The sequence below is a fragment of the Dipodomys spectabilis genome, unplaced genomic scaffold, assembly GCF_019054845.1.
Source record: "Dipodomys spectabilis isolate Male_0828 unplaced genomic scaffold, ASM1905484v1 ptg000018l, whole genome shotgun sequence".
Classification (NCBI taxonomy): Eukaryota; Metazoa; Chordata; class Mammalia; order Rodentia; family Heteromyidae; genus Dipodomys; species Dipodomys spectabilis.
The window spans coordinates 11,533,838-11,553,989 of NW_024870695.1; the positions used below are offsets into that span (position 1 = coordinate 11,533,838).

The window sequence follows — 20,152 nt, forward strand, 5'->3', positions numbered from 1 at the left end:
GCCATGAGGTGAGTTGCTCTCTTCCATCACATTCTCCCTGCCTGGATGGATTGAAACCTCTGAAGCCATGAGTGAAAACAGCTCTTTCCTCCTTTCAGGTTGTTGATGTCAGGTGTTCTGTCATAGTGACAAGAAAGCTAACTAGCAAGTGGGAATGGAGAACCAATGGGCAAAAAAAAGCATTGGTTAGTTTTTTTCTATCAGCCATCTTTTGTTTGTAACAAAGCCATCTATAGTTTTGTGGTTTAAAATAATCAGCCTAGCTGGGTGCTGGTAGCTTATCTCTGTAATCTTAGCTTCTTAGGAGGATGAGATCTGCAGATTATGATTCAAAGCCAGCCCAGGCAGAAAAGTCTATGAGACTTTAAAAAAAAATTTTTTTTTTTTGGAGTCTAGTCGTGAGGCCTGAACTCTGGGCCTGGGCACTGTCCCTCAGCTCTTCAGCGAATGGCTAGCGCTCTACCACTTGAGCCACAGCACCACTTCTGGCTTTTTTCTTTTTGCTTATGTGGTGCTGAGGAATCAAACCCAGGGCCTCATGCATGCAAGGCAAGCGCTCTACCACTGAGCCACCTTCCCAGCTCCTCTATGAGACTTTTATCTTCAATAAACTACTAAAAAAAAAAGAAACCCAAACCAAAAGTGGAGCAGCTGTGGCTCAAGTGATAGAGTGCTAGCTTTAAGCAAAATAAGCTCAGGGACAGCACCCAAGCCCTGAGTTCAAGCCCCAGGACTGGTACAAATTACTACTACTACTGCTACGATTACTAAGCTTTAAATTTTGGCCTCTTGGCACTCTGTAGAAAACCCAGTAACATCAACACAACTGCCAATTAACATGGAAAAAAACTATCTTAAACAGTTAAATTAGAAATACATTTTAAAGCAGAATTAAAGAGCATATACAGACCTCATCTCTCGCACACACGACTCCATCCTGTGTAGGAAACACACCTCCCTCCTCACCTCTCTCCCTCCCTTTCTTCCTCCCTCCCTCTCCTTTTCTTCTTTCTTTTTCTTCCTTTCTCCCTCTCCCACAGTGCTAGAGATCAAACAGGGCTCAGCACATGTTCCCAGCCCTATATTCCCAGCCTTTTGTCTATATATTTGTCAATAGCTAGGGTCAAGATAATGTCTGCTGGGCCTTCATGCTGGGGAAATGAGAAAACAGGTACCATAAAGTAATTCCATTGTGACATTCCTGACTTCCTAAGTCACTGAGGAAGGCTGCTGAGTGGTTGTATTGGTTTCAATGAGAATTTTCTGCAAATAGCTTTATTTTGAGTAGGTCATCATGGAATTCAGTTTCTGTCACCCATCTTAGTGACCATTTAGATTCATTCCTAGAAACTCAGGCTGTGGGGCCAGGGATTTGAATCTAGGAATTTGGACCCACTGGAGCCAGGACCCTTATACCTATTTTACAGGTCAGGAAGCACTAGCTTAGAAAAGCGAAGTAACTCGGCTGAGATCGCACAGTGTAGCAGTGATCAAGCACAGAATGAAATCCAGTTTGGCCTGGTCTCAAAGCTTCTGCTCTTTTTCTGCCCGTCCTCCATGGTCTGAAACAATGATTGAGCTCCCGAATTAACACAGAAGCCAGCTACTGCCATAAGCAGAGGCTTGCCCAAACCATCTTGCGTGACAAGCAATGATGTGGATGACCTTGCGTAGCTAGATTCTTTCTTGGGACCCCAGTTTCTCCAGAAGTTTCTGCACTTGCCAAAGGGAGGATGGGTGAACGAAATTGTAGAGGAATGAAGGTGACAGCTGGAGGGTCTCTGAAAGACCTCTGGACTCCACCATCCTATTATTCTGACACTCATAAATCTTCAGAGCTTTGATCTTCAGGGCTCCTCCCCTTAGAGTCTTCTACTTGTCTAGGCCGGCGCTGTGCTGGCTCCCTTGGCCTCCGGCTCTGATGCTGTCTTTGTATCTCAAGTCCAAACAGGAATGAAATCAATCTCCTTCTCTGTTCCGGCGACCAGATGGAGGCTGTCTGAGAGAATTCTTAGGAAATGCAATGGCAAATTCAAAGACGAAGCCTCCTCCGGGAGGAGGAGAGCAGAGCAAAGTAGAAAGGGTGAGAAAGGAAAGGCAAGTCATTAAAAATAGCTGTTTTTCATAGAGCTTCCTAATGACACGGTCATTACCACTCCTCGGCATCTACCCAGAACATCACAAGCCAGAATACCATGAAGACACTTGCACATCCATGTTGGTGGCTGCATTCTTCACAATAACTAAGTTGTGGACACAGTCCAGATGCTCTACAGTAGATAAGTGGATGAAAAAAAATGTGGTACCTATACACAATGGAATTTTACACAGCCATTACAAAGAATATTATGGATGGATCTAGAACAAATCATGTTAAGTGAGGTAAGCCAAGCTCATGGAGACAAATGGCACGTGTTTTCTCCCCTACAGGGAAGCTAGATCTAAACTACACGGGGACATAGTAACTTATACAGGTCTGTAGGCATTCACACACAATGAGACCAAAGGAAGATACTCTTAGAGGAACAGAAAGGCACAAAAAATGCCTATGTGCTTCTGATCATATAAAATTATACTTACTGACATGAACTCCAGGAAATGGAAACAAGAGGTTTTTTTCTTTATTTCTGTTTTTCTTTTCTGTTTGAAGTCTTTGGCGGGGGGTGCTAAGGCTAGGCACAGAAATGGAGGGACAAAGGGTAAACAAATGCAGCAATGATACTCTCCAGATACTATGTTGAAAATGAACTTTACAAATTGTGGGTGGGGGATGTGAAGGAAAAACTGGGAGAGAGCGAGGGAGGGGGGTGGCATTGTCCAAAATGTAACGTACTCTTTACCCGACTTATGTAACTGTAATCCCTCTGTATATCATCTTGATAATAAGGATTAAAAATAAGAAAATATTTATGAAAAATCTCAAATTGAGTGAAGTCCCATCTGTTTTCATTCCTTCTTCAGACCCTCTGGCAGCTACTGATGAAAAAAAATCAATTAATCAATTAATTAATTAACAAGCCTCTTCTCCATCAGTGGCTAGAAACTTAGTTGTGCACAGAACAGGGGGACATCTTTGTCCTTCTGGGCTCACAGTCCAGTGCTGGAGGCAGCTATGCAGGTCAGCAGGTGCAGACCCAGACCGCCAGTCCTCCTGGAGAAGAAGGGGCAGATGAAGCCTCCCCTGACCGTGCTGTCAACGAGGCTCTCTGTGACAGGCACAGGGCAGGGGTGTCCCATTCCTGTTTCTCACAGCCACCACGTGAGGGAGGTAGGCGTTGTTTCCATTTGCAGGGCAGGAAACGAGGCTCACAGGAACAAAGCCACTTGCCCAAATCATGCCCAGGGCGGTTGATCTGGCGTCAGATTCACCCTCTTAGCACCTTAGGACTCTAATGATTTTTAACTTCCTTCCTTCCTTCTTTCTTTCCTTCCTTCTTTCCTTTCTTCCTTCCTTCCTTCCTCCCTCCCTCCCTCCCTCTCTCTTTCTTCCTTCCTTCATTTCTTTCCTTCCTTCCTTTCCCTTTCTTTCTCTCATCCTTCCCCTCCCTCCCTCCCTCCCTCCCTTCCTTCTTCCCTCCTTCCCTCTCTCCCTTCCTTCCTTCTTTTCTTTCTCTCTCCCTCCCTTGCTTCTTTCTTTCTTCTTTTTCCTTTCTTTCTCTCTCCTTTCCCTTCCCTTCCTTCCTTGCTTCTTTCCTTCTTCCCTCCCTCCTTCCCTTCTTTCTTTTCTTTCTCCCCCCCTCCCTTGCTTCTTTCCTCCCTCCCTCCCCCCTCTTCCTTCCTTCATCCCTCCCTCCCTTCCTCCCTTCTACCCTCCCTCCCACCCTCCCTCTCTCTCTTTCTCTTTCTTTCTTTCTTCCTTCCTTCCTTCCTTCCTTCCTTTCCTCTTTCTCTCTCCTTTCCCTTCCCTTCCTCCCTCCTTTCCTTCCTTCCTTCCTCTCTTTCTTTTTTCTTTGGTTTTATTTCTGTTATGTTCAGTCATTGTACAAAGGGGGTTTGAGTGGACGTGTCAGCTCGTTTATGAGCTCATTGCATCAGAGTCACCCTTTACATCCTTCTCTCTCCATCCCTCATTACCTGGGTCCACTTTCACATGTGTGTATTGAATATCATGAATTTTTCCACCCACCCTTTCTCTCTCAATTCCTTTGTCCCCACTTCCCTTGACCTTCCCTAACAAAACATGCTTCAACTTCTGGGTATTTGCTTTGTTAATGTGCTGGTTAGTTGTTCAAAGGAGTTATACCACTGGAATCTCCTACTGGATATACCATACTTTAGTCAATTTGTTTGCGTATATGTGCATATAATCCTGTATGTTTTCTTCTTTTCATGCATTTAAAATTGTTATTGTAAAGGTAATGCACAGAGGGTTTACAGTTACATAAGTCAGATAAAGAGTACATTTCTTTTTTAATAATATCACCCTTCCCTTGCTCTCTCCGTTTTCCCCTCCTGTCTGCATCCATAAGTTGTACAGTCCATTTTCAACAGTCTAGTGAGTATCACTGCTACACATACTCACCCTTTGTCCACCATTTCTGTGCCCCCCCCCAGCAATTCTGTGCCCCACCTCCCAAAGGCAGATAAAGGAACCAACAAGACAAAAGAGAAGCTATCTTCCCTCCCTCCCTTCCCCCTCACTCTCTCATTCCTCCTTTGTGCAGTATTGGGGCTTGAACTCAGGTCCTAGATGCTGCCCATTAACTTTTTGGCTTAAGGCTGGTGCTCTACCACTTGTCAGACCTCCACTTGCCACTTTTTGGTGGATAATTAGGGCTACAAGCCTCACAGACTACATAGGCTGACTTTGAACTGTGATTCTCAGATCTCAGCCTCCTGAGTAGCTAGATTACAGGCTTGAGATGCTGACACCTGGCATTACGTTTTAAATAGACTTTCTAAGATCAGAGCTTTGGCCTTAGTTTACCCCAGAATGCTTCTAATGGAACGAGGGTGTTGGATCAGGCAATCCCTTACAATCCCTTTGGACCTGACAATCAGTTGTGCTGATGGCTTTGATCCTCCCAAGCCCTGCCTGCTAGGCACAGCATCTCAGCCACAGGAACACACTGTTCTTACCTCCACCCAGGCAAACCAGGAGTTCTTTGATCTGCTCCCTGTAGCATGATAGAGACCTGCTGGAGGTTGTCAGAGGAACTGTAGTCAAGGCAGGGAAACATCAGGACAGTGGAACAAGAAGTGGAAAAGTCAAGTCTGCAGATGTGCAGGTGGGGTGGGGGTGAGAGGCCCTGGGTTGGCTCCTGGGAGCGCCCCCTGCTGGTTGGTTACAAGCAGAGCCCAGGTCCACTTTTATCAAGCCATTGGCTCCTTTGTTCGATATCTCCTCCTGGTGGGGCTGCTCTGGGCCAGGCTGGGGCTGGCTATTTGTCAGGGTGAATACAATGACCCCAGCTGACACATACAGGGATAGCTCAACAAATATGGTTTCCTCAACGGGTACTCTTTCAGTCCCATGGAGAAAGTGCCAGAGCAAGTCCTGGTGATGGGCTAGATTTGTTTGTACCCTGAACGGGGACAGTGTTTGGGGGCAGGAGGAGCTGAATTTGTAAAGCCTGGTGGGGACAATGTGGCACCCTGAAGGGTCTGGGACTTGCTTCTTGGAGCTATTTTCTGGAGTGAGGAGGGGCTGGCAAGAGACAAGGGCAGGTTGGAGGCAGTAGGAGGCCACCTCATGGAGGGTTTACTGGCTGAGACATGCCAAGGAGCCTGAACTCTATCTCGTGGGTCTCAAACCAATCCACATCCTCTCTGCGCTTTTGTCTAGGCCTGTAGTGTCGGCCAAGAACTGCCCGTCAGCTCTGTAACTACTTCCATCTTTGCTCTGGAGTACTTCTAGACTGTCAAAATTCTGGAGTATTGTTGCAGGTTGCTCCAGGGTCCTGTGGCCCTTTTGCCCGTGTACTCTCATTTACTACCTACTATGGTGCTGTAGGAAGAGGGGCAGGCTTGGTGGAGAGTGCCAGCCCAGAGCATACCTTTGCTCCAGCCAGCATGCCTCTTTTCAGAAGGTGGACCCCAGGAAGCTGATGCTTTTAGAGGTTCACTGACTTGTCCAAGGATAAGAAGCTAATGGGTTGTGTGTATGTGTATGTGTGTGAATATGCACACATGTATGTCATTCTTACCTGGTGGGATTTTGCTTTAGGTCTTCTGTTCTATCCCCATTCAGAAGGCTTATGGAAACTTCTAGATCTCACTGAATTTATGTTCCTGGTTTGCCCAGGTAATTATAACTTTGTCTTCCAAGGGTCCCACTAAAATCTACCCACAATAGAACCATGAAGCAAAGGGATTTTCATATTCTGAAAGGTTTTAAAAAAACATTTGAGGATCCACTGTACTCTTCCCAGGTCCGGTACTCAGAAGCCAGGCCAAGTGTGGATGGCTTAGGGTAATTCTTCATAAATGTGGGTACAGCGACCCCTTGTGGCCACATTGCACAGCCAGGAAACTGTGTCAGAAGGGAAGGGAGATATCTTTTCCTTGGAGAGATCACCTGCCTTTGTTGACCAGAGGAGGAAAGACTCATGTCTAGGCTCACATAGGTAGAATTTAGGTCTTTGGATTTCTTTCTTTTTTTTTTTTTTGCCGGTCGTGGGGCCTGAACTCTGGGTCTGGGCGCTGTCCCTCAGCTCTTCAGCTCAAGGCTAGCGCTCTACCACTGGAGCCACAGCACTACTTCCGGCTTTTTCTGTTTATGTGGTGCTGAGGAATCGAACCCAGGGCCTCATGCTTGCAAGGCATGCACTCTACCGCTGAGCCACCTTCCCAGCCCCAGGTCTTTGGATTTCTAACTCTCCCTGACTCTTCCCTTAGCTCAATACTCCTAGTTCAGTCCTCTTTCTCTGCTGTAGGGTGGCCACAAACGTTATGGAGCAGGATTAACTCCTGCTTGGACAGGCCCTATCTAATGGCTCATTGGAGTGGAGTGCAGAAAGGACCAGGTAAGAGGAAAAGAACTCATCCGGTGGATTCTGGTACTGCCTCCAGGGGGCGCTGTGGTGCTGAGTTGACTTGGCCCTGGTCTCATTCTTTCAAGACAGTAGATAGAGCTCTGCAGGTAGAGGACAAAGGGCTTGGTGTTTTATCATCTGGCTGGCCTTGGGCAAGGCTCAAAGCCTCTCTGCTACCAATTCTCAGTCCTCATTAGGGATAATCCTGTCCTGCCTGCCTCACCCAGTTTTCAGAGTTCTCAGGGGCTCACAGGGTGGGTCAGCAGAGTTGGCCTGGGAAGTTTGCAAAGATAGGGCCTTGTGGTTAACAGCCAGCCCTGCCCAGAGCTCAAGCTCAGTGGAAAATCAACACTTATTTCCTGGGCTGAAGTGCTGGGCCTCTGACTCAGCTGTGTCTGAGAGGCTGAGGGGCTTGCTCAAGACTAGCCAGCTGATAAAAGCAGCAGGGCTTTGGACTCTGCATCCAGAGAGTTCTACACAGCCGTTTGCTTTCCCCGAGTTTGACTCAGGGAGGATGTGAGGGTAAGCTGCAGCAGCAGCAGCCTTTGGAATCAGTTCGATGGCCACCTGCCTGTGTGGCCCAGCACTTAACCTCTCTGATCCTCAGTCTCCTCATTTGGACACTGCATGGTAAACAATCTCCCTTAGAATAATTTAATAAGGAGTGCAAAAATGATTGTAAAGAGACAGTGAGCAGGTCAGGCTAGCCTCTGGAGATCTGGGCTGGGACCATCAGAGCCTGCTGCTGCTGTTTGTGGAGAATCATGGGGTTGAGAGCTGCCCTGATCACCCTAAAGGTGGGCCCTGCTTAGTGGTTAGGCTGCCAGGAGCCAGAGCAGTGTGGAGCTGGAGCTGAGCGGGGCCAGGGTCTGTTAGAGTAAGGGACAAGGCGGAGGGGGAAGAATGTGGGATGACTCACAGCCAGCTCAGCCAGGTGGGATGAGGAAGAGCTGTGGGGGCAGTACCAGGCACACAAACATACCAGCTAGGGAGGCGGCCCTGCCGGCCACACCCTCTGGCCAGCCTCCATCCTGCCCTGTGCAACCCACAAACCAGTGGTGGACCAAAGGCAAATGAGTTCTGGGCCTCTCCAAGTGTGGGCCTGTGTGAGGAGTGAAGTCTCTGTGGGGAGCCTGGGTCAAGCCTGGTTGCTTCTTTCTCCTGTCTTCCCTGCCCTGCTCCCACGTCCCAAGCTAAAGCCTTTCTCCCTGCTAGAATGATGGGGATAGAGGAGAATCCCAGACTCCTCCACCCCTCCCAAAAGTTCCTCCCTCCCCTAACTATCTAAGACAGACCTCAAGACAGAGTGCTCACAAGTTGCTGGACTTCCAGCAGGTTGTGGGCAGGGTATGGTAAAGGAGAGGCAGCATCCTTCCCACACAGGAGAGGCTCAGGTAAAGCACCAGAGGGGCTCAGAGGAAGGAGGGGGCTGGGGTGGGTATTGGGCAAGGAGGGGACTGAGGACAAAGAGGCCTGCAGGACTAAGAGGTTGTTCAGTTGCTGCTGTAGCCAATTACTACCAACTTCAACAAATACGAATTTACTCTCTTAGAGTCTGGGAAGCCCCAAGTATGAAAGGAGTCGTATGACTAAAATCCAGGTGTTGGTAGACCTGTGTTCCTCCTGAAAACTCACTGGAGGGTGAGGGAAGAGGGAGAATTCACTTCCTTGCTTTCTCAACTCAGAGAGAGTTGGCTGCATTCCTTGGCTTGTGGTCTCTTCCTTGTCACTGTGTATCAATGCGTTTCCATGGTCTCGTCCCTTTTCTTTGATCTTGGACTGCCCTTTCCTCCTTGCAAAGACATTGCACTCAATAGAAGAATCTACCTCCCATCTTAAAAGCCTTTTTGCCATGGAAGGTACCTATTTACAGGCTCTGGGGTACAGGAGGTGCGTATCTTTAGCTAGCTATTTCTCTGCAGGTGGCATTGGAGAAGGGGTGGGGTTGAGATGTATGATAGCTAAGGGGGAGTGTGCTGCAGGTAGAGGGGACAGCCTGGACAGAGGCAGGGGTCCTAGGGCATAGTAGTAGTGCCTGTCATCTCCAGAGTGTGGTTGCAGGGAGGTGTGTCCTTAGGGCAGAGGGCTGGAAAGCCTATAGGACATGGCCAGTGCCTTGCTCCATTTCCACTCCAGTTGGCTTCCAGGTTGTCTGGGGAGAGTTGGTTCTGAGAAAGAGGGTTAGGGTTAGCCGGTCAAGGTCAGAGAGAGGAGATGTGACCGTAGAAACAGTGTGTGGAAGGCCAAGGACCACAGGGGACTGTAGAATTTGGAAAGGCAAGTGGGCCGCCCACCTTCAAGCCTCCACAAGCAATGCATTTCTACCAACACCTTGAGTTTAGCCATAAAATCGAGACCGGCTGGGGCCAGCCTGCTGGGTGTGTACCGAACGCTGTTGCTCAGTGTCCTACATGCTCCCTCTTTTCCAAGCCCTGACCAGGGCCTGGGTGACTCTTGTCACTGTCACCTCAGGGGGGCCTTCTGGCAACTCTGTCAAATTCTTCCAGAACTTTCCTGGCTAATAGGCTCACAGCAGGCGCCATTCGGGAATGGTGCATTACGAGAGCCCCTGCCTTTTCCAGCTCTGGGCCTGCAATGCTCTCCCAGATTTATGACCTCTCTGTCTGGGCTGCTCATGAATGCCTGGCCTACATGTGTTCTCCAGTCAGGCCGTTTCCGGTAGCTTTCTTTGTGCCAGGAATCTCCTTCCCCCAGATTCCTTTTCAGCTCTTGAGAAGAGTGTGTTCCCCTTCCTTCTTCCTCGTGGCACAGGTTACAGAGTGAGCGGCTTTCATGAAGACCTTTCATGAAAACCCGACTGCCTGTCCCATGTGGGGATGATGGGCATCTGGCCTCCACTCCTCTGCTTGGTGAGATCAGCTGTCTGCTAGAGACCGCTGACTGTGTGGGTTTAAAGAAAAAAAGTTTCCCACCAATCTACCACAAATCTTCTGAGCTTAGTCTCCTTAGTCCCTCTGCAGATGGGAAGAAGCAAAGGCTCTGAGGCCAAGTACTGACCTTGCTTGATAGGGCTTTAAAAAAATCAGTGGTGGTAGGGGCTGGGAATGTGGCTCAGTGGTAGAGTGCTTGCCTAGTATGTGTGAAGCCCAGGGTTCGATTCCTCAGTACCACATACACAGAAAAGGCCAGAAGTGGTGCTGTGGCTTGAGCAAAAGAAGCTCAGGGACAGTGCTCAGGCCCTGAGTTCAAGTCCCAGGACTGGCAACAACAACAACAAAAATCAGTGGTGGCAAAAGCCAGGCTCTGGTGGTTCAAGCCCCAGGATTGGCATGCACGTGTGCACATACACACACACACACACACACACACACACACACACACACACACACACACACACACAGAGGAAAGTGGCAAAAGCCCATGCTGAGATCTGAGGACTGTGGTTTGAAGCCAGCCTGGGCAGGGAAGTCCATGAGATTCTTATCTCCAATTAATCAGCAACCCCCCTCGCCCCCCAAAAAAGTGGAGCTGTAGCTCAAATGATGCCAGTCTTGAGCAAAAGAGCTCAAGGACAGGGCCCTAGGACCTAAATTCAAGCCCCAGGACCAACACCACTAAAATAAAATTAAAATAAATAAAAATCAATGCTGTCTGTGTGAGTCACGCTGGGGCCACCTGGGTATAAGGTCCGAGCTCTACCTACTCTGTGCTGAGTATGATCAGCATAGTGTGTGATGGGGGGAGGAAACAAAAGCTCTGGGAAGATTAAATAACTGGGCCTGGCTAAGGAGTGGCCTCCAGCCCAGGTGTGGCTCATTCAAACACAAGCTGGCCGCATGGTCACTTATTTATTAATCTTAACTCCATACTATACTGCCTTAGCCTCTGGTTTATGGGTATTTGTGGAGATCTTTGCCTACCTCTCCCACCCTGTGAGGCACTCCCTCAGGGCTGGGCCTCTGTATGATGCACCTGGCACAGAGCCTGAGTCAGAGAACATGGCTGTCACAGAAGTGAAAGACACACACACACACACACACACACACACACACACACACACACACACACACTTCCTGGGCATAGCTTTGGGCAAAGTAGAAAGCTGTGCTCAGAAGGTCACCAGAAGCCACCAGATGCAAAGCTGGGAGCTTGGAGAGGCACCTGATGCAAGCTTCTTGTCAGAACTGAACATTTGAGCTGGGTGTGGTAGTGTACCCCTGCCATCCCAGCACGTAGGCGGAGGCTGAGAACAGGAGGAGCAAGAGTTTGAGTCCAGCCTGGGCTATCTAGGGAGACCCTGCCTCAATACAACCCCAAACAAAAATCTGAAGATTCAGGTTGTCATGTTTATTGTTACGAAAGTATTATGTGTATCTGGAAGAGACTATACATGCATCATACAGTTCAAAAATTTAAATAGTCCAGAGAATACACAATAAAACAGCCTCATGCCTGTCTCCCGGGCCCCCTTCTAGAAGGATCCTCTGCCACCAGTCTTGTATGTCCTTTTAAAAATTCCTGTGACTTTACAAACTTCTGTAAAAATTTCCCTGAAGTTTCCTCCCACTGGTAGCAGATGGTGTACCACTCCACCATTTTCTTTTCCATTTAATAAAACACTTTGAACATCTTTCCTGTTGGTGCCACCTCGAGCTGCTTTGTTCTCTCTGCCTCTCTCTGTCTATCTCTCTGTCTCTCCTGCCAGTACTAGGGCTTGTGCTCAGGGCCTGGGCACTGTCCCTTAGCTTTTCTGCTCAAGCTTAGCATGCCACTAGCGCCATAGTTCAATACGTCTGTATTTTGTTGTTGTTTAATTGGGCATAAGAGTCTCACAGACTTTCCTGCCCAGGCTGGCTTTGAGCTAGTGGCATGAGCCACTAGCATCTAGCTCTCTCATTCTTTTGATGGTTACACTCGATCCTGTTGTTTAGGTATATAAAGGATATTTAGTCATCTTCGGTCTCTTGGTACAATAAAACTGCAGCGAACTTCTTTGTAATGTTATAGCATTTTGCACATGTGCCAAGGTATGTGTAAAGGATAGATTTTGGTGGGTCAAGAATTACATTTAAGCTAGGCACCATTGGTTCATGCTTGTAATCCTAGCTACTCAGGAGGCTGAGATCTGGGGATTATGGTTCAAAACCAGCCCAGGCAGGAAAAGTCTGTGACACTCTTATCTCCAATAAACCACTCAGAAAACCCAAAGTGGCTCTGTGGCTCAAGTGGTAGAGCTCTAGCCTTGAGGTGAAGAGCTGAGGGACAGTGCCCAAGCCCAGAGTTCAAGCCCCACAACTAACAAGAAAAAAAAAAAAAGAATTACATTTAAGGGCTAGGAAGGTGGATCAGTGGTAGAGTGCTTGCCTTGCATGCATGAGGCCCTGGGTTTGATTCCTCAGCACCAAATAAGCAGAAAAAGTCAGAAGTGGCACTGTGGCTCAAATGGTAGAGTGCTATCCTTGAGCTGAAGAGCTGAGGGACAGTGCCCAGGTCCAGAGACCAGGCCCCACAACCAACAACAACAAAAAAAAGAATTACATTTAAAACTGTGATACCTACTGGGATACCTAGACTTACACTGATTTTATTCTAACCAGCAATGTATGAAGTGCTAGTTCCCTATATTTTCAATGAATCCTAAGTTAGTGACCCTTTTCACCCTTATCAATATGATGTATGAAAGAAGACATTTCATGGGAATCTTTTTTTTGTTGTTGTTGTTGGTCATGGGGCTTGAACTCTGGGCTTGGGCGCTGTCCTTGTACTCTTCAGCTCAAGGTGAGCACTCTACCACTTGAGCCACAGCATCACTTCCGGTTTTCTAGTGGTTTATTGGAGATATGAGTCTCATGGACTTTCCTGCCTGGGCTGGCTTTGAACTGCGATCCTCAGATCTCAGCCTCCTGACTAGCTAGGATTATAGACTTGTGAATCTTAGTTTGCATTTCTCTCTCTGTGAGTAAAGCAGAACATGTTCTTATGTCTCAGTGAGTTCTGTATATCCTACATTGCGAATTGGTTGCTTGTATTCTTTGTCCCTTTTGTTCCAAGGTTGTGACTGTCTTAGTTATCTGAAGAAACTCTTTACATGTCTTGGGAGTTGCAGCTTTTGATCCATGCTAAGGGTTTTTTTAAAAAAATTATTACCTTTAGTTGTATAAAGGAATTTCAGTCCAACACATCAGCTTATTAGCATACTTTATCTTATTAGCTTATTAGTACACTCTATCTCATTAGCTTATTAGTACACTCTATCTTATTAGCTTATTAGTACACTCTATCTTATTAGCTTATTAGTACATAGTACACTCTATCTTAACAAATGTTACCCCTCCTATCATGCTCCTTACTCATCACCTCAAGCTACCTAGCTCCATGTTCTATGCACATTGACTATATTATTCACCCATCCTTCCTCTCTCCATTTGTCCACCCCCTCCATGATAGGGGTAGTAGGTTCTTACTTGCCTGTTTGTGGATCCTACAAGTTGGGTTATAAGAGGTGTCTCATTTATCACTTTCTATCTTAGGCAGGACTATTTGCCTCCTTGTCTCATCTCCTCTGTAATAACCCCTCATAATCCTAGGAACTTGCCCTCCAGCTATCAGATTTAAATTTTATGACCTCCTTTGGAGATGAGTGGTGACACTCCCATGTGTGTTGGGAGACAATTCTCCCTCCTTGGGTCTCTTGCATGCCTGTATATACACTTTGGAGGACTTTTCTTCTGTGCTGTCTCCTTAAGGGAGGTGTTACTCGCCATCTGCACTGAAAGATAGAGATAGTGTTTCCTACTGTGGACTCTTACAGTCCTTTGCAAGACCAACCTTGAGGAAAAGCCATGGAACTGCAGATGCCTGATTCATCCCCCCCTTCCCCTTCCAGGTCCCCCCCTTCTACCCCCTCCCCCGCACCCTGTAATGCTGCCCATTAAAAGCAGCTATGCTGCTTTTCACCGAGGTTAAACATTTCACTTTATCACAAATTAAGCACATCAACTTTTACCTTGCTTTTAGGGGCACCTGTGTGTGTGTGTGTGTGTGGGGGGGGGGGGGGGTATGCACATGCATGCGTACACTGGAGCATGAACTCAGGGCTTTGTACTCTTACTTGGCTTTCTGTCCCTTCTCCTCCTTAAGGTTCGTGCTTTACCACTTAAACAACAGCTCCACTTCTGGCTTTTTGATAGTTATTTGGAAATAAATGAACTTTCCTTCCCCAGCTGGCTTTGTACTATGATCCTCAGATTTCAGCCTCCTGAGTAGTTAGGATTACAGGGATGATCCACCAGTGCCAGGTTACCATTTTTCTTTTTTCTTTTTTTTTGTGGGGAAGGCATCATTTCACAAAATTAGGGCTGATCACATAATGAGTTAAACCCAATTGATGAGAATATTAGGGACTTACCAAAGGCTTCCCCACATCAAATAAACTGCATAATCTGTACATGGGAATTTTAATTAATTAATTAAACCCCCTACTTGGTTAAAACTTGGTTTAATTATTCTATGAACAAGGTGGGCTTACTGGAATAATGAAAGTATTTCTGGAGTACAGATCAGATAGGTTTGTAGGTTTGCCTGAAGCTCATTGTAAGAGACTTGATTTCCCAAATCAGGGATACAAAGTGGGTCATGTGTGTAGCAACCAAGGAGGTCAAGCTTTGTGTTGTCCTCATGCTTGAGGGGAAGGAAGATTTGGTGCCAGCATGAAGCTCAAGTTGCTTTTAGTGTAATGAGTAATAGAGTTTTTGTTTTTGTTCGTCGTGGGGCTTGAACTCAGGGCCTGGGTGCTGTCTCTGAGCTCCCTTTGCTCCAGGCTAGCACTCTACCACTTTGAGCCATAGCTCCACTTCCAGTTTTCTAGTGGTTAATTGGATCTAAGGGTCTCATGGACTTTCCTGCTTGGACTGGCTTTGAACTGTGATCTTTAGATCACAGCTTCCTGAATAATTAGGACTACAGGCATGAACCACCAGTGCCTGGTTGAAGTCTTTTTCTTCTTTTGTTCCCTGACCCCAAAGTTTCTGGTCTTCCTTAAAACATTGGGAAGACACTTGTTAGCTTGCAAATAAATTGTGTTCTCAGCTTCGGGGCACCCTGCACCTGGCTGGCTGACTCACCTGAAATCTCAGACTCTTGTAGATTGTGACAATTTGGCAGCTGGAGTTTTTGATTGAGCCAAAGGTCACCCAGATAAGAAGCAACAAAACTGGGTCTGGAACTGAGCCTCTTACTTTATCCCCCAAGTTTTGGCCATGCTAGTGTGCCCTTCTTCTGCTTTATTACCCTACTTCCTGGCTGCTGTACTTTTGTGTCTTTCCCATGCCTTTTGCAGAGATTCAACACAGGTGTTCAATGAATCTTATGTTTTGGCTTGCCAATTTTAAGGAGCTTCAGAATCAGCTGGGGGAAATGATCAAAAAAATTCAGGGTTATTGGCTGGGCATGGTGATGTATACCTGTAATCTCAACACTGGGAAGGCAAGAGCCTCCCAAGGTCAAGGGTTGCCTGATAAGAAAAGGCAACAGAACATGGGAAATTAAGCCAGTGGTGGCCTCTTTTAAAGATACAGCATCTGACCCTGAGTGGAGAGTTGCTAGGACTGGCTCATGCAATTAATTTAAGGCTTGCTTATGTGATAATTGCAAAAGTCCATGCATCTGGAAAGTCCCAAGGAGAACAGGATGTTAGAAGGGAATCAGCTAGCAGAAAGAAGCATAGATCACCATAAAATGAAAAAAAAATACTGATGGTATACATGTCGGAAAGCACACACCTTAAAAGCCTTTCTACCCCCAAGAGAACAAAGGTGGAGACAACCCAAGCCTGCTTTGATCTTAAATTCTACCAATGAAATTTAGGCAACATTTGGGAAGGTAGTATACCATGAGGTACTCAGCCAGTGAGGAGCTAAGGGGAGGAACTGCTGGTTGTTACTCTCTGGGTACCTCTGCCCACCAGACACCCCACCTTATGAAACTGTTAAAGACTTGCTTTTGCTGTGCTTCTTGTTGAGGCCAAAGTCTTTTAAAAATACTTTTTTAATTTGATGCTGAATACCAGGGCTTGAACTCAGGGCCTTGCGTTCTTTCTTGGCTTTGTTGTTCAAGCCTGGTGCTCTACCGCTTGAGCCCTGCCTCCTCCTCTGGCTTTTTACCGGTTCATTGGAGATAGGAGTCTGATGGGACTCTTCTACGTAGGCTGGCTTTGAGTCTCACTGCTCAGATCTCAGCCTCCTGAGTAGGTATGAACCACCAGTACCTGACTTCCAAGTCCATTCTTGGAGTCTGGGAGGGCGTTATTGTTTTTGTTTTTGAGATAGGAGAATGAACTGGAATGTCCAGCCATCATGTCTATGTTGTTACTCCTGGCAAGGTCTGCCCCTTGCAGCGCAGTGTCCCTGCTTCCTGCTCCTCGGCCTGCCCCCACTCCCCCCCCTTTCCTGGCTCTTCTGCTCAAACTGCTCTTGGAGCTCCTGTAGCCCTGTCATCATCTGTGCCCCTCCTTGAATCCTGGCCTGTCACTCAGAAGCCTGGAGTGTTTGCTTGCCTTTTTCTCTTCCCCCTAACCCCTGGATGAATGATGGATGATCTGATTGTCCCCTGTGGGCAGGTAGCCTGTATATAGAGTGCCTACGTGATGTCTCTCTTTGCAGGAAACCAGCTGTGGGCCCTCAGGCACCCAGGGTCCCTCTTCTTCCTGTTGTGTTTTGCAACCTACAAACCCACAGAGCTGGGCTAAAGCAGTAGGCTGAAACCAATTCTCACAAAAGTTATGGGAAACAAGTGTGTTGCATGTGAAACGAATGAGTTGCTTGGGTGTAGGTGTGTGCCTGTGTGTACCAGGACATGCAGCTGTGCAGACGTGTGTATGTGTGTAAGGAGTGTGAGATGCATGAGCATCTATCGCCAGAGAAAGGATGTGGGCTTCCCTCCGCTTCCCAGTGAACACACAAAATCACAGCAGGTCCTTGCAATCCATTCATGAAGAGCATTTCAGGGTGTCTCCCCCCAAAAGAAGGAGAGCCACACAAGGTGAGAGTGTAGCAAGGATTTATTTATATTGCAGGCTAAGGTGGGGTGGGGGATGAAGAAAGAGAGAAGCAGTTCCTGCTCCCCATGTAGGAAATAGAGGAGTTAAAGATTCAAATTGGCAGTGGATGGCTGCCTGCTGCCTTTATTCTTTCTGAGCTTGGGGAATACATGTAGTTATGTTCTCTAGCAACCTCTGGCTATTAGGCAATGGTTCTGTGTGTGTGTATGTATGTGTGTGTGTGTGTGTGTGTGAGAGAGAGAGAGAGAGAGAGAAAGAGAGAGAGAGAGAGGGGTAGGAAGGGAGGGAGGGAGGGAGGGGGAGAGAGTTTCTTATTCTAAAACATGGAGACATCTCTGGGCCTACGTGAATACCAAATCACTAAAGTGATTCTCTCCCCTTCCCTGCAAGGATACAGACTTTTCTGCTGTTGTCTATGGTGGGCAGGGTTCACACAGCCCTTCTGACTCAGCAGCTGGCAGAGATCACTAGGGGCGATGCCTGCTTAGTGTTTCCACTCAGCAGTAGATAATGCCTGCCAGGATTGCAACTCCACTGCCCGCCCTGCTGCCGCTTCCTCAGGTTCTTTGTTTGCTTTTTGGCAGGTACTGGGGATTGAACTCAGGGCCTTGTACTTGCTAGGCAGGTGCTTTTCCACTCAAGCCACTTTACCAGCTCTCCTTGGGTTCTTGTTTCAGGAATTTGATGAAGTCCAAGACGGTGGAGGATGTGTGGGAAGAACTTGATTCAGAAGACAAATATCTTGCTTAAAGGCTGCCACCATGACCCTGGCTACTCCATCAGTTAGTTGCTCATTCTCTCTTATTCCTAAGTGGCGCTCTCTGTCCTGATGCCCTTGGTTGTCCTTATTATGATTAGGTGTTTTAGAAGGTGACACTTTTATTGGTTGGATCCTACAACATATTGATTGGTTGTTAATTCCTAACCAGGTCCCTTCTGCAAATCTTTTCCCTGGGGTCATGGGAAGGCAATGGGAATGAGAGGGGCTAAGGAAGGCCAAGATGCCCCTAGGTTCTAACTGTATTCTTTCACGTTGACTACCAAAAGGCTTAGATTACTGTTATGCATCTCTATGTCCAGGTTGGCTTTGAACTCTCAATCCTCTTCAATTCTCCTGCCTCAGCCTCCTGAGTGCTGGGATTACAGGTCTGTGCCATCACATCCAATTTGACATGTTTCTTAATGGTCAAGGGGAGGAACGATAACAGACAAGGAAAATAGGCATCTGGTAGGTGTGGGAAACTCAGGATATCTAAGTCTTCTCTTGCCTCTCATTCTGTAAGCTTCCCTTCTGATTTCCAGGCACAGGTCTTCCATTGGGAAGTGCTGTGTTGGGTGTGTGCGTTTGCCAAGGCTGAGCTGGGTGAGTCCTGAGCTAGGATAGGTAAGCAGCATTGAAGCCGTTTCCCATCCTCCTAGGCCTCTGTCTGCATCCCAGATGAGTCCTACCGAGAAATCTCCTCCACAGGCCAGTGAGTTCCATCAGAGAGGGCGGGGCCTGGGCAGGAGGGAGTGAAGGCAGGGCAGGAAAGGCTTCCTGGAAATGGGGCTCCATGGCTAGTTCTTGTTCCTCTCTGGTGCTGGCTTGGCTGGTACAAGGGGCTGCTGCTTGGATACCTGGGAAGGGCTGGGACTGGCCTTGTAGATTGGAAATCTTGCTTGGAGTAGGTGTGAGGTGGCCAGAGTTGTCCATGAGGTTTTGAGCACCTGTTTCCTTCTAATTATTGTCCACTGGTCATAATCTTCCTTGGAGACTAGGTCCCAGTCAGGGAGTTAGACATCCGATATCCTTTCTCCTCCCTCAATCTCTAGACTTCAGCATTTCTGACATTCCTAGCTCTTGGATGTGAGATTCCTGCCTGATGAATGTTTATCTTCAGCCAGGAGAAGGCAGGAAGGGCTAGAAGGGGTGCTGGGGCCCAGCCATCTATCTCCCCAGCCTTGAAACTCCTTCTAGCTACCCTTAGGAATGTCCCTTCTCCCCTGCTCCCCTTTGTCCACCTGTCCCCCTGAGCCTATTAGGCACCACTGGACAGCCTGAAGCCAGTGCAGGATGGTTTGCTTTCCCTGGAGCCCTGCACGGCACACCCAGTCAGAAGTGAAGACATGGAACTCATCTCTCAGCTCAATATCAGAGGTGCTACAGAAGCAATGTTGCCTTGATGGAAATTGGCAAATTCTGATCAGAAGTCACCTTCCTGTTCCACTACTGATCGGTTAGGCCAGGCCACAGATCAGTCCTAGGACTGAAGGAAAGCTAGAGGGGCTGGGTAGGTAGTAAGGGATAAAAAGATGGCAACCTCAAGATGGAAAGATGATACTACACAAACACTAGTCTTTTTTCCCATCAGGCCTAGAGGATTTCTGCCTGTCATGTACCATAAGGCAGTAAGTCTGGGCTTGGGACTTGAGGGAATGCTGTCCGGAGAATGTTTCCACACTCATGCTCAGTGGCAGAAACCAATGAGGGACCAAAATCAAACTGTGGGCTCTCACTAACCAAGTATGGGGGTAGGAGGAGAATTAATAAAGCATAAAGGCCACTTCCCTGGAGGATTTCATCTGATTCCAGGCTCTGGGACCTCTCTCTAGGAGGAGCCTCTGTGCTCTATGTTTGTTTTCAATGAACGTGCTGCTTTAGTACTTCGAGACTCCTCTATGTCTTAATTCTTTGCTGGGCAGAGGAACGGACCAGTACTCCGAACTGCATCATGACTGCAGTTAAAATGCTAGTCTCAGCTGTCAAACTAGATCCTTCCAGATTCTTCTCCATCTCTTGTGTCCCATGCAAATCCATTGCTTGACCTGTAGGCTCTGCTTTCCTGGCGTCCCACACATTGTGCTACTACACCCCCAGGACTCAGATGCTTCTCAAGAACAAGCTCCCAGAGCTTCTGGCCTCTTAGTGCATCTCCAGCTTCCCTCTCTGCTCTCTAGAGAGCGGTGGAGGGATCCCACCCTGAGCGTCACTGCTTGATGCTCCTTATAAGAAGAAGAACATCCGGCTCTGTGTACTCAGCCTCCTCTGAAACACCCCAAGCAGGAGGGGAGTCCCTCCATTGGGTTCCTGCCTGCATGCTCCCTGGAGATCCAGAGGCACCTCCTGAGACTTTTTCTTGACCCCCTCTCCCCCCAATGGCACTTACCTACCACCTCAGGA

The 20,152-nt window shown here is 47.6% G+C and overlaps 1 protein-coding gene across 1 annotated transcript in view; it reads left to right on the plus strand.

Annotated features, from left to right (window-relative positions):
- LOC122102367 (keratin, type I cytoskeletal 15) overlaps positions 1–20,152 on the plus strand; it is an 88,058-nt gene that overhangs the window by 41,852 nt on the left and 26,054 nt on the right. The gene's annotated exons all lie outside the window — the stretch shown is intronic.